The sequence below is a fragment of the Vulpes lagopus genome, chromosome 5 (assembly GCF_018345385.1).
Source record: "Vulpes lagopus strain Blue_001 chromosome 5, ASM1834538v1, whole genome shotgun sequence".
In the NCBI taxonomy this organism is placed as follows: domain Eukaryota; kingdom Metazoa; phylum Chordata; class Mammalia; order Carnivora; family Canidae; genus Vulpes; species Vulpes lagopus.
Genome location: NC_054828.1, coordinates 20,590,436 through 20,604,344, shown reverse-complemented (window position 1 = coordinate 20,604,344; position 13,909 = coordinate 20,590,436). Strand labels below are relative to the sequence as shown.

The following is a 13,909-nucleotide window of genomic DNA, read 5'->3' as shown; positions in this document are numbered from 1 at the left end:
CTTCATGCTCATATTTCATGAGGGAGAAATATTAAGCGAGCTGAAAATATACTTGGTGAGAAAGGAACATTTTCCTGGAATGCTTTCCCAAGAATACACGGTTTGAGGTCCTGCAAAGTAGTGGACTTCATTGTGAGTGGACAGAGACCAGCTAATAATGACCAAGATGTTCCCTGATCCTATAGCTATAGTCTGATTTTATATTAGATCCACTTGAAAGCTACAAACTTGTAGAACCATGAGTTTGGACTCCCCAGTAGACTATTTTCTTTGCAGTCCCTGCTGGGACAGTGACTCTTATTTTATTTTTATTTTTTATTTTTGTTTTTTATCATAGGACTTGATGACTGGTGCTGATCAGTTCTTTCATGCAGACATTTACATGGAAGGTGACTTAAAATCCACACACTTACACAGGTACACATACCCTCTTCTCTTTCTTCATGTCCTTTTGATTTCCCTCTGTGTTAAAAGCCCAATGGACTCAGAATGAAGCCTCTTCTTGCTTGCTAAGAAGATGTTTCAGTTCCACTTCTTATCAAGGAGACTCTTTCAGTATTTGAAGATGGGTACAAATGAAAGTATCATCTCTTGAAAGTGAATTTGGGAGTCTGTACTGACTTCGAAGCAACCGGTTTGAGTTTGGTTATATCTCATGGAAGTAAATCTCATTAATGAAGATCTGAATTCTATCTGTAAGCATTTGTGAGGTGCCTCATATCCAATCCACATTTCTAGGCACTGTGGGGGCACAGAAGAATGCAAGATATGGCTCCTTTGCTCAAGGATCATCAAAATATGCACACATATAGCAGACGAAAATACAAAGCCATGTGCACAGGGGAACACACAAGGCGAAGAGGAGAGAACAGTCTTATCAATGTGCAAAGAAAGAAAGTCCATTACAATGTGGTGCAAAGGGAAGGTTTAATAGCAGAATAGCTTAATGGTGGAATTGTGAAGCTTAGGATTTGGATATGCAGAGAGAAGACATGAACTTCAGGTATGTTAGTGGATGTCTAACCATCCTCCTAAATGTCTCATAGCATGAGGCCTTTATCCAGTATAGAGTTTTTAAAACGCAACTTCTCTTTCATCTGAATTCTCCTTTTATAGATGGGGAAACTGAAGCACAGAGAAGATAAGGGACTAGATGGAGTTCACAGAGCTGCGAAGTGTCAGAGCAAAGACTTCAACCCAATCTGGCTCTGGCATCTATGTTCCTAAACATTATATTACCTGTTCAATCATTCATTCAAATAGGTTCTCCATTGTGTATAAGCTATTATACTAGATACTGAGGATCAAATAGTGAAAAGGTCACAGATACCTTCCTCACAGTGTGAAGAATCCAATGGGAGAGACAGATAAGTAAACAAGGAATTGTAAGACAGAATGGCAAAGGCAAGAAAAGTACTGTTGGATCACCAAAAAGGATATCAGGGAAATTCTCCGGGGAGACCAGGAACATGTGCAGAAGGAGGATCTGATACAGATCTGAGGCTTGGAAGGTGAGGAGGTATTAGCTGATAAAATGGAACAGACATTATGGGTAGAAAAGACCCCAAGACAAAATCAGTCTAAGGACAGAATAGCTCCAGCTCTGGAGCTGAGCATGAGATGGTTGGCTAAGGAGAAGCCTGAGGCTACAGCCAACTCACAAGCAGACGTTCATCTTCTGAGTTAAGAGACTGGAGTTTCTTCCTGAGGTTGGGTGGGGGGAGGGGCAGCTAGTGGAAGCTACCTTCTAGCTGAGCTCTAAACGGATGGAAGCGTGGAGTCTAGGCAGAGAGAGCACTTGTGGTTATTTATCAGAACTGTGGTCTAATCTCTGAGTCAGAAAGGGGCACTGGGAATGGAAAGAGGTAGAAGGCTTTAAGAAATATCATATTAAGAAGGAAGAGCCAGTGGGAACTGATGAGTGGTTATGTGGGGCCAAGGTAAGGGAGGGGGAAAGGATGCAAATGGCTTCCAACTTTCTGTCTTGGGTAAGTAGGTAACACGTGGTGACATTCATGCATCAGGGAACACAAAGTGAGACATAGCACAGAACAGGGAAGCCCTGTAAACTCAGGAGCTTGGAATGGTTCCAACAACACATCAATCTTTGTGTGTCCTTCTGGCAGGTACCTGGATTGAATTCACAGCACTGGTGCCACCTAACCTGACGAACCAAGTGAAGTCCACTAGCCCGCCCCTGGTCCTGGGCCCACCATCCACCATCCAGTCACGTGATCACACACCAAGCATCTTAGACTGCCCGGAGGTGCTGACTCCTTGACAGTATCTATCATGGCAGGCAGTACTACTGGTCTGCGCAGATGGATGGAGACAATCATGGATGGAGAGTACCAACCCTTTCTCCCAGGTCCCAGTGTCCTTGGGATGATGGTAGAGGCAGGGCTCCCTGGTGTCACTGTTGAGGCCGACCAGCAGGCATGCGGTGAGGGCTTTAGTCAAACCTCCTGGCCTCCAGGGCCTGCAGAAGAGGGTGAGCCTTGAGGCAAGAAATCAGTGTGACAGACCAGAAACCTGTGTGCTGTGAGGCAGACTGTGCCCTTTTTGTATCATCTATTTTTCTTATTTAGTGTTAAAGTATAAAACATATTAACTTTTTCCAAATGCACCTGGGTGAGCTACTATGTGTCGAGGTACCGTTAGGAAACCTCTGGATGAGGGGCAGCCCAGGTGGCCCAGTGGTTTGGCGCTGCCTTCGGCCCAGGGTGTGATCCTGGAGACCCGGGATCGGTCCTGCGTTGGGCTCCCTGCATGGAGCCTGCTTCTCCCTCTGCCTGTGTCTCTGCCTCTCTCTCTCTCTGTGTCTCTCATGAGTAGATATGTAAAATCTTAAACAAACAAACAAACAAACAAAAAACCAAAACAGACCTCTGGATGAAAATAGCAGGTATTGACGATGAACAGAATGCAGGGCACCACGTTGTCTCTGCAGCTGCACCTGTGTGTCATGATGTCTGTCATACCTTATGGGTCACCAAGTTCTTTCATGTACACTGGCCCAGTGGATCCTGTTAACCAGCCTGTGAGACAGGGATTGCTATGTTCTACCTCGAAGACACTGGCTTCCCTGTAATAAGTGTCAGAGTGAGGGTGATAGGGTTTCTTTCGAAACCTCTGTAGCAAATCAATACATTCATGTAACACAAACATCCACACAAGTACGGGTGTGAGGACATGAATGCCGTTGGGCTAACAATAATCGCTGGCTCTTTATAACTCCGAGTCATCTCCAAGGCTGAGTTTGCTTATGCAGAAAGTCTGGCGCCTTACGGTGCTCCATCACCCCCTGGCCAACCACCTGCCAGCTCCAGGAATCCCAAAGAGGTACTTCACTCATGGAACCCAACTCTCCACTGGGCACGCTGAACTGTAGCCCCAGGTAGGTGGCGGGGATAGTCAGTGCGGCAGCGGGTGCCGTCCACCCCTCCGATTTACCTACCCCTCCTCTGGCCTCAGCATCCCTATATGCTGGGAGGCTCGTGGAGTGTGGGCCGCATCGTTCTGCCCCGCGGCTTCAGTTTCAGCATGTGGGGAACATGGGCAGGCTTTGGAAATGGGGAGTAGGAGGGGGCTGTGCATTCTTCCTCCTGATCTCATTCTGTGAAGTGCACTTAGGCTGCGGTGTCTCCAGGCCTAGGCCCCAGCTCTCCTGCAAGTGGCAACCACTCTCTGCCCCTTGGGGGGAGGGCCGAAGTGGCCCAGAGCTTACATCCAAAGGATGGCAACAGCATTCTTAGTTTCCATCTCATTAGTAAATAGTCCCTACTCAATTTTTCTTCTTTTCCTGACAGGATACTCTTTAATCCATGTCACCTATTTCCCCCATCCATCCCCCCAGCCCCCGGGCACCATCAGTGAGTTCTCTGTAGTTGAATCTGTGCCTGGGTTTGTCTCTTCCTCGACTCTTCTTCAATCACCCAATGTACTGTGTCATTTGTGACCTCCTGGGACTTTGATCAGTGTAGCCAGCTAGATCAATATATCCACATGCAGGGTAGGGAGACCACAGTATCACTACTTCTTGTGTTCTGTGTGACCCCAAGGAGGAGGGGGTGTCCCTCACCCCATCAGAGCTCCCGCACTCTGGCTGCTCTCCTGCCCCTGCCCTGCGGTGGTGATCGTGCACGGTTGCCTGGGGTGCCATGGCCCTGCGGGCAGTGTCCACGGCGTCCCTAGGTCCCGTTCTGCACCTCTCCTGATTTCTCCCAGTTTCTGTCTCTGGTTGCCTTGAGCTCTCATTCTTCCTGACTCATGAAAATCAAACCATTGTCTGCATGGACCTCTCACTAATGCAGACCAAGGAAGAAGGGAATGCTTCAGTCGAGCTACCTGGGCCCTTAATAAGACACCTCTTTCATTTTCACCTCAGGTCTCTCCTCCCCAGCATGTGTGTGAACACACACACACACACACACACACACACAGAGCGTGTGTCTGAACACAGCCCCTACTGCTCCTGGAGCTGCTTGCTCCTGGTCTTCTTGTCCCTGTGGCCTCACTGTGCTGTAAGACATCTATTCATTCATTATTACCATTTTATTCTCAGAGATTCTCTGTTGGCTGTAGTCCTCCAGTCGCTGGAAATGCCAACCTGGGTCTAAATCGTAGGTCTAAACCCAGGTATGCAGTGTCCATCCCACCTTGGGAGTTGGCTCCCAGGGAAGTCCAACACACCTTGTCATCCTTGGCTGCATTCCATTGGGTATCCATGTCAGTCCAGAGCACAGACAGCAGGATGCCTGTCTACAGCCAGCCTTTCCCTTCATGGCGATGCAGTACTGTAGGTGAAAAATAGGTTAAAAAAAAAAGACTTTGAGGGCCACCTGGGTGGCTCAGTTGGCTAAACATCTGCCTTTGGCTCAGGTCATGGTCTCAAGGTCCTGGAATCAAGACCCACAACAGGCTCCCTACTCAGCGGGGAGTCTTCTCCTCCCCCCTGCTCATGCTCTCTCTCTCTCTTTCCCAAATAAATAAATGAAAAACCTTAAAAATAAAAAAAGAAGGCTGTGAGATGCTGTTCACGTATTGACATGATGCTAAACCACCTGGACAATTTAAGGGAAGTATTCTCTTATCTCTGAGTTCTCTTCCTAGTGGAATTCAAGAAGACCAAATGCAGAAGAGCTTTAAAAAAAATAAAAAATAATAAAAATAATTGTTATTTAAAATACTTTTCAGATACGTTCAGACTTTAAAAAGAAAGAAATTCTAATTCATGCCATAACATGGATGGATCCTGAGGATATCATTATAAGCCAGTCATATAAGGAAAATGCTGCATAATTCCATTTATATGAGATACCTGGGAGAGTCAGATTCATAGAAAGAAGTATGGTGGTTGCCAGACTCTGGGGGAGACTGGCTGAGAGTTACTGTTCAATGGGTAAAAAGTTTCAGTTTTACAAGATGAAACAATTCTGGACATATGTTGCCCAACAAGAATCTATTTAACACTCCTGAACCATACCCTTAAAAATGGTTAAGATAGTAATTTCTAAAATTTATTTTAATTCCAGTATACTTAACATTCAGTGATATATCAGTTTCAGGTGTACAATACAGTGATTTGATAATTCTGTGCATTACTCAGTGCTCATCATGATGAATACACTCTTAATCCCCATCACCTATTCCACCCATCCCCCCTCCCCACCTCCTCTCTGGAAACTATCAGTGTGTTCACTATAGTTAAATGTGTTTTTCTTTGTTCATCTCTTTTGTTCTTTGTTTGTTTTGTTTCTTAGGTTCTACATATGAAGGAAATCAATATGGTATTTGTCTTTCTCTGACTGGCTTAGTTTACTTAGCATCATACCCACTAGATCCATCCATGTTGTTGCAAGTGGCAAGATTTCAATCTCTTTTTTGGCTAAGTAATTTTCCACTATATATATATACACACACACACATATATATCACATCGTCTTTATTCACTCATCTGTTGATGGACACCTGGGTTGCTTCCATAGTTTGGCTACTGTAAATAATGCTGCAATATGCATAGGGATGCATATATCTTTTCAAATTAATGTTTTCATATTCTTTGAGCAAACACCCAGTAGAAGAATTAGTGGGTCATATGGTAATTCTATTTTTAGTTTTTTGAGGAACCTCCATACTGTTTTCCACCATGGCTGCACCAGTTTGCATTCCCACCAGCAATGCAGGAGGGTTCCCTTTTCTCCTCATCCTTGCCAATACTTGATACTAGTTGTGGCTTTTATTTTAGCCATTCTGACAGGTGTGAGGCAATATCTCATGTGGTTTTGATTTACATTGCCTTGATGATTAGTGATGGTGAGCATCTTTTCTGGTGTCTTTTGGCAAGGGTAAATTTTATGTGTGTTTTACCACAATTAAAAATTTCCTTGGGGTGCCTGAGTGGCTCAGCAGTTGAATGTCTGCCTTCAGTTCAGGTCATGATCCCAGAGGTCCTGGGATCAAGTCTTGCATCAGTCCTCTGCACAGAGCCTGCTTCCCCCTTTGCCTATGTCTCTGCCCCTCTCTGTAGTTTATCATGAATAAACAAATAAAATCTTTAAAAAAATTCCTTAAGAAGCCAAAAAACTCTTCATTTGCTTCTTGAAAATATTGAGAATCAGCTTCTTTTGGATGAGTGTAATTCCTGTGCTTTTTTTTTTTTTTTTTTTTTTTTTGTATATTTGGAGATCCTCTCTGGCTGCTGTTCTCTGACCTGTGACTCTATCCCAGCCTTGTCTCCTTACCTGTGATGAGGCCCTGTTTATTCCTGTGTGTCAGAATTCACAGAGTTCCCATTGAGCATTTTGAGTCTGATGTTCTCAGGACTTTGTAGTTACTTACTTATCGCTACTGAAATTCACATCATTCTCATTAATTTTTTGTTAGCACCTCATTAAATTCCTTTGAGAAATTTTACACTTCTGCTTCTATTCTCTGTGCAGCTATGAAAAAACACTTTATTGCTTAGAAGTCAACTGATCTGAACATGTAGCCATCTAGTACATCATAATCCTAAATTGGAAATTCATTTTAGAATTTGCAGAAATAAATGAAATATTTTTGGACCATTTAAAATACGTACAAAAAGTACTTGCTGATAAAGTTTTCATTCTATTTCTAATTTTCTGTTATTGCTCTTTCTGTTGTTGCCTGTGGTTTCCCTCTTTATTCTCTTTCTCATGGGAGATTGAGCCAAATGATTGAATTTAGTCATCATAATAGCTCATCAAGCCTGATGCTTTGATTTGGGCAGACCGTTCTTCGAGGACAAGGCAGTTTTCATATAAAGAACTGGCTTGGGCTTGGGCAGGGTAGACATCTGCCCACAGGAAGTGCTTGGCTGGTTTTTGGCAGGGTTTCGCAGCCATTCAGAAGAGTTTAGGAAAGCTCCTAGAGAGGAGTTTTAGAAGACAAATACCCACATTAGCATTAGGACCTCCTTAGAGAGAAAGAGGAAAAGGTGAAAAATGGAGACTATGCCTTCAGTCCTCTCTAACTCCCCCAGACCTCAAGCCTAGCTGGTTCAGCAGGGCGGGGGGCAGGGGGGTTAAGGGGGGGAGGAGGTAGGTTTTCAATTGGAAATAAGATTGGGATTTAAATCCGGTGGTATTAAAAGAAAAAAAGAAAGGCTCAAGGATCTGTCTGACATGTAGAAAAGGGATGAGAGTAGCTGAAGGCAGTGACAGTAAGAAATAAAACCATTTCATCTTTATAACCCACTGAATTGAGGCCAGATACAAGTAAATGTCAACTCCTTCATGAATCTTGTCTGTCTTGATTTCCATTGTGTTCCCAGAAATACCCGGCACATATTTGGTAGGTACCCAGTAGATAATTGTTGAGGAAACAAGCAAGCAAACATAACATAAACAAAACAATGTCCTCTGAGGTCAGATAGAGGCAAATATGAAATATTACTCTGCCATTTCCTAATGGTTGACTTAAACAATATCCTCAATATCACATCCATGTGTTCTCTGAGCTCCTGTATATATACTCCTGTGAGTATAATAATGATAATGTTAATCTCACAGGATGGTACTGGTTGACCAGATAATATATAAGCACAGAATAAGTATTCAATAAACATTTATTTTATTTCCTCCTTTGCATATGCATATTATATACACATTCTGTTTTATGCAGCTATTCAAGATGAATTCCTGTGGATGGTGAATAAATAATATTAAATTCCAAACAAAGAATTCAACACAAACAGTGACCTTAGTTCTGTAAAGATTTACTTAATGAGAATTATTTTCTTAAGCTCTGAGAAACATTATACCCAGTGAAACAAATGTTGTAGGATTAATGATACCAAACCAATCCCAGGCAGCATTTTCTACCAATTTCTTTTTCCTTCCTTTCATAGCTTCCTACTCCCTCTGCAGGAAGACCTTTCTCCCATTCTTTTTCCCTCTTTCTGTTTTTCTTATTTTTTTTAAACCCTCTTTCATTTCTATGAACAGAAAAAAAAATGAAGGAGAAAAAAGGAGAGTATCAAAGAAAAGGAATGAGATTGGGAGATCAATCTCTTGGCTCCCCAAGTAGGAAGAAATAAGGGTAGGAGGAAGGCAGTGACACTCAGGAGGGAAGAGCAGAGGTGGTACTTTACCAAGTGCCATTAGCAAGTGTCTATTTGAGAGAAGTTTACACATAAGAGGTTTTTTTTTTCACATAAGAGGTTTTTTTTTAAATATTTTTTTTGAGAGAGAGTTTTTTTTCCCCAGAAAATCAGAAACTTAGAGAAGCAAGAGAAAGATTCTGACAGAGATGACAACAGGGTTTTATTTCCTTCGAGAAAGAGGATACCAGATATCGAACCAGCCCACTTGATACTGCCCAGAGCCAGGCCAGCTGCAGGATTTTGTTCCATTCATTTTTTTATAGCAGAATTTTGGTGTTTTCCTCAAATTTGCCTTGGAAATCTGGGTTTCTCCTCATGGCTGCCATTTGGCACTCTGTCTCTTATATGGTCCATCTACACAAGGGTAAGTGAGGCAAATGTTTCTCTAAGAAACCCAGTTTCTCTGCTCCTTGGAAAGATGACCAAGAACAGAAATGATTTTGGGAATTTCAGAAAGCCAGCCCACTGAGGGGAAATTCAGATTCATGTGAAGGATAAAGTATTCCTCTAAATAGTGAAGCTCTTCTTGCACACATTAACCATAATTAAATTCCTGTGCACACTCACATACTTACACACAAGCATGTATGAGCACAGATAAATAAATTAGACTGTCACTTGTCCAGAAACCAGTTGCTTAAATATCTGAGGGAAGACAATTACGTTTAACCTGAATTTGTCAGGGCCTGTGGATTTCCTGTTGCTTTTTTCTTTCCTTTTTTTTTGTGGCCATCACTAATTTATGAAAAATATAATCACTAGGAATCTCTTATGTGTTCAGCACTGTATGAAGTGCTATTTGAATGAAGTGAAATATGAAGCACAGTCCTTTTCTTGGGAAACATGGGACCTGGGGATAGGCACACACATAATTAAGCAGTAAATCTTATAGTGTTCAAGGTCAGGGGAATCTCTCTACCTTGTGCGCTGTAAATTAGCTCATTCTTCCTCTCGTGACCTTGCTTTTTAGAAGGTTTTCTTAAGCCCACTTGGTGGGCTTAATAAGTCTCTGAACTATGGCTTTTAGTTTGCAAAATTTAATTCTGATTTGCTTCATTTGAGGGGATGTACCTAGAAAGGCACATCCTAGTTTCTGTGCTCCTTGCTCTACCTTGTATTGGCCACAAAGGCTGGGGGACTCCGTGGAGAGTCAATGGAACTCAACAAGGATGTGGCAAACGATTGCTCTACTTTGGATGCTGTGTGCTAAGTGTTACAGCACAGACACTGACTCTATGTTCAAGGAGTTTACAGTGTTCTAGAGAAGACAGATGGGGATGCAACAAACATGCACAAAGCAGGGAGAAATTCTTTCTAACTAAAGAGAATGAGCAAGGTTTTAATGGAAGAAGCATGATTTAGATAGGTTCAGAGATCATTCCAGGAAATAGAGTGAGTGTCTTGAGTTTACAGAAAGCTTGGTGGAGATGAGGTGGTTGAAGACATCCATAGCCAGAGCATAAGGGATGAGCTTTGAGTGTTTGGCAGGCTTGACTTGTCAGTTTATGTTGATTTTAGCATGAACTTCAGCAATATTTGTATATTTTCCCATTTTCAGTCTGCAGTTCTCCTGTAAGTAAGGTATTTAGAAGATTCTATTTCCAGAAGCCTATTTGGAGACATAAGCTCGGCAGCTGGCATGATAATGAACCCATTTCAATAGAATAAATCCCATTACTATTAATATTAAGCAGCCACAGAATGATTCATGAAGTTCTTTTCAAAATTCAAAAAGTACTTAATCAAAAGGACGGGGGAGGAGAAAGAATAAATAGAAATCATGTCAAAGTTGATTATTGTTGGCTTTCTTTAAGAGTCAAATCCACTGTTTCTCAGGCTGACTGATGCTTAGTGCATTGATTTATTTTACCAAATACAACTTTGCATTTGGTCTGATAGAGAAAAACCTGACAAAAGGCTCAAATGTCCAGGGAGTTTATTGCTTTTTTGTAGGTCACATAGCTGCCCTAAGGTATATAAGTTCTGTGTTCCAGATTTTCTAGATGTTTTCAGCTGATGAATTTTCTGTTAATTTCTCTCTCTGTCTCTGTTCATTGGTCCTCATTTCATCCTGCCTTTCGTTTCCTACCACACAAATAGGTAGCCCCACTTCTTCCTAAGGAAAGATTAAAAAAAAGATTTTATATAGTTATTCATGAGAAACACAGAGAGAGAGGTAGAGACATAGGCAGAGGGAGAAGCAGGCTCCTTGAGGGGAGCCGGAGGTAGGACTTGATCCAGGACCCCTGAATCATGACCTGAGCCCAAGGCAGATGCTCAACCACTGAGCCACCCAGGCATCCTGATTTAAATGATTATCTATCATTACCCAGAAATGTACCTCTTTATCCTTTATTTGATTTCTGTATGTTCATTTTCTATCTACTTTAAATGTTACTTTTTCTTCCCTTCACTTTTAATCACATGAAAGCTCAATTTTTTTTAGTAACCTTAGTACCCAATATTTTCAAAAGCATTTTGATAATTTAAATACACTATTTCAATGGCTTCTATTAACAAATTTACATTTTCTCTCAAAAATATAGTACTTGAGTTAGTCAGGTATTTTCCCCAAAGAAACCACACAACCCATCCCAAAGCTTACCCCTTGATTTTGCATTTAATGGAGTTCACTGGCTGGCCTCATAAAGAAATGACTCACAAATCTTAATTCTTTGAGTTCCTTATGGAAAGAAGTCAAATTAGGAAGAAGAAGAGGCTAGAACGACCCCCCCCCCGGACCGGCCAAAGCCTGCGGGCATCCCCACATCCAGCGCTTACGTCCCGCCACCATCACCACCATGCCCAAGAGAAAGGCTGAAGGGGATGCTAAAGGAGATAAAGCCAAGGTGAAGGATGAGCCACAGAGAAGATCTGCAAGGTTATCTGCTAAACCTGCTCCTCCAAAGCCAGAGCCCAAGCCTAAAAAGGCCCCTGCAAAGAAGGGAGAGAAGGTACCCAAAGGGAAAAAGGGGAAAGCTGATGCTGGCAAGGATGGAAATAACCCTGAAAAAAACGGAGAGATACCAAAACAGACCAGGCACAGAAAGCTGAAGGTGCTGGAGATGCCAAGTGAAGTGTGTGCATTTTTGATAACTGTACTTCTGGTGACTGTACAGTTTGAAATACTATTTTTCATCAAGTTTTATAAAAATGCAGAATTTTGTTTTACTTTTTTTTTTAAGCTATGTTGTTAGCACACGGAACACTTCATTGTTGTTTTGGGGGAAGGGCATATGTCACTAATAGAATATCTCCAAAGCTAGATTGATAACAAGGGGAAAAACACCTTTCCCTTCTAGTTTTGAGAAACTTCCTCTTGGCTCCCAGGAGGAGGGATTCCTTGATGTTGACACACATGAGCCACCTTGGTGGTGTGGAAAAACTAAAATCCATTTTTTTTATGTCCTCCTCCCTCTCTGCCTTCAACATAGACTTGACTCCCTTAAACCCAGAGACCTGTTGGAACCTGACCCCATGAAATGGTTCCCAGTATGTCAGGCAATCTGGAATTTACAGTGTCACCACTGAGATGGTGTCCCTCAAAAGAGTTTCTTTTTTTTTTTAGCTTGTGGATCTTCAGATTGATAATTCTGCCATTTTCATTTCATTTCCTGAAAGTCAGGGTCGGCTTGTGAAAAGTTGTTAAACAACATGCTAAATGTGAACTGTCAACCCTCACTCTAAACTTTCCCTGTTCAGAGCATCACATGAAGACTTCGTTGGGTTTTATAGTGGCTTTCTGATTTTGGGAGTCCATTGAAGAAGGGAGTTTGAAAGTTGTTGTATACTGTTAACGATCGTCCACCCATGTCCTGCCTGAAATACCATGATTGTTTATGAAAAGTATCTGTAATAAAGCTGGATACAGTTTGGCTTGGAAAAAAAAAAAAAAGAAGAAGTCAAATTGGTAGCCAACCAGGTTTTCAGCAATTTGCCTGTTACATGAGGGTTTCGGTCAATAGCTCCAAAATTCCTCTTTAAGGAAAGATTTTCAAGTATGAGCCTGGTTAACCAGGTAAGATTTAAAACAGATTTTAGGGATGCCTGGGCTCAGGGTGTGATCCCGGGGTTGTAAGATCGAGCTCCATGTCAGGGTCCACACTGGGTCCACACCTGCCTGAGGCTCTCTCTCCCTCTCCCCGACCCCCCATTTGTGCTCTCTTCTCTCTTTCTAAAAACAAAAAACACAGATTTCAAATCTCAGTCTGCATCAGTATAGAGTATTCATCATTCATCATATGAAACTAATAAAGTGGAAATTGGTGAGTGGAAGGAAGGAACAAGTTACCATAAGACTGAAAAATCCCTAGAATGGGTGCCTGTGGATGACCCTATTTCATCTGTTTCCAGGACAGGAAATAAGGATAAATAGTTTTTCCTGCTTCTGTGCCCTTGTTTTCTTTCACACTCTCTTCACTATGTTTCTTATAAGAATCTCCATTTAAGTATACGACTTAGAGTACCACAGTGGATTTAGAGGGGGCTAAAAGGTCCTTCGGATTGCAGTATAGACGTCATCCACATCAGCATGAAGCATATGATGTCTCTGTTCTGTCTATTCAGCAAACTCAATCAGCTTTGAGTTTAAGGCCAAATCTTGTTCCCAGAAAAGCCAACTAAGCTCCTCCCTCACCTGGCTTTTCTTCCTCCATCAGCTTCTCTTGGTGTATAACTTAGTGGCTTAAACAATAAACATATGTTATGTCAGTTGCTCTAGGTCAGAAACCCAGGTGCAGATTAGCTCAGGGTCCCTCACAAAGTGCCACTGAGGTGTCTGCTGAGGCTGCAGTTTTATCAGTGCTCAATGGGGGGATGATACACTTCCAGACTCACATATAGTGGTTGGCCAGCTTTGGTCATCACTGCCTGCAAGCAGGGGCATCAGTTCCTTGACATATGGGCCTTCCACAGGATAGCTCACATTAGGGCAGCTGGCACCCAAGATGAAAGTCGAGTTCTTTCTGTAACCTCACCTCAAATGTGAAATCATACCACCTTTGCCATATTTTTTTCATTAGAAGTGGGTCACCAGATCCAACCTACCCTTGAGGGGAGCAGATTGCACAAAGGAAGAGGAATCATGGTGGGCTGTCTTAGAGGTGCTGGCCATACCTGTTTGTGAATTATTGCAAAACCAGGTACTCTAGAGAGAATCTCTTTTAGGGTAGGGATTTAGCCCCAAGGCATCTTGAAATCCTTAGCACTTGCTTTTAGTCTTTTGGGGGTACCAAAATAGAAAGACTTTTGACATCACCTTCACAATATGGGAGTTTATTTTAA

The 13,909-nt window shown here is 42.3% G+C and overlaps 1 pseudogene; it reads left to right on the top strand.

Moving 5' to 3' along the window:
- The first annotated feature begins 11,427 nt into the window (after positions 1–11,427).
- LOC121491659 lies at positions 11,428–11,702 on the top strand (annotated as a pseudogene).
- The last annotated feature ends 2,207 nt before the right edge of the window (positions 11,703–13,909 follow it).